Source organism: Bison bison, unplaced genomic scaffold (genome assembly GCF_000754665.1).
Source record: "Bison bison bison isolate TAMUID 2011002044 unplaced genomic scaffold, Bison_UMD1.0 scf7180017847432, whole genome shotgun sequence".
NCBI lineage: Eukaryota > Metazoa > Chordata > Mammalia > Artiodactyla > Bovidae > Bison > Bison bison.
Window position 1 is genome coordinate 16,649 of NW_011478005.1, and position 999 is coordinate 17,647.

The window sequence follows — 999 nt, forward strand, 5'->3', positions numbered from 1 at the left end:
ACCTGTGGCGGATTCAGTTTGATATTTGGCAAAACTAATACAATTATGTAAAGTTTAAAAATAAAATAAAATTAATTAAAAAAAAAGTTTTGCAAGATTGGAAAAAATAAAATGAATTCATAATTATTAAAAAAAAAAATAAAGAAATCTTACCTGTATAGTCAGTAATTAAAAAAAACCTTTTATACACTGTACATTTTACTTAATAGAATGTTTCAAATCAAAAGGCAAGTTTTGTTTTTTTGTATTACATGCATTCATAAAACTTATTTTGTTTGGAAATAACTTTGTAATTTTGCAAAGTTAAACAATCTCAGGCCACACAGTCAACCATGTAGAGGCTTCCTGCTATTTAACTGGAAACACTGCAGTGTATTTTCTGTTTTTACCTTCAGTTTTTTCAAGTGATAATGAATCAACTGCTTTAAAAAATACCATTTTTATCAATATTACCTTTGCCTCCCTTGTTCCTCAATGCCTAACAGTGCCAAGCCCATGGGAGATGCTCCATAGATACACAGTTTACCGAAAGACTAAAAGCCCACTAGGAGAAATTTATTTTCAAGCTTGGTGCCAAGGAATCATAACAACAATCTTGTTACACAAAAAAACAAATTCCCATGTTTAAACCAGCACATGTGCCTTTAGTGTTATTACTTATTCTAATTAGGGCTAAGATATGGCTAACTGGTTTAAAGCTATACATGTTTATAGTATTTTCAAAAGAAAATAGTGAAAACTTATGATTCCATTTCAACTGACTCATAAGTTTTAACTCCTCTGATCATACTGAGAAGGGTACTGGTAGTGTTCAAAATAAACGGCTACAGTTTTGGAACTATTAAATTTTGTGTTTAATGGAAAACTGATTTCTGGTTTAATTCAATTTTTATAATATTAACTGTTTGAAATCTATGGTTGTTAATTTTGGTGAATAATTTGAAAATATTATTTCATGATTTCTGGCATTTGCAATCCGCACTAACACTCAAGACTTTA

At 29.2% G+C, this 999-nt stretch overlaps 1 protein-coding gene across 1 annotated transcript in view; it reads right to left on the minus strand.

The window, feature by feature from the left end:
* LOC104990943 (probable ubiquitin carboxyl-terminal hydrolase FAF-X) overlaps nt 1–999 on the minus strand; it is a 34,819-nt gene that overhangs the window by 2,413 nt on the left and 31,407 nt on the right. The window lies entirely within an intron of this gene.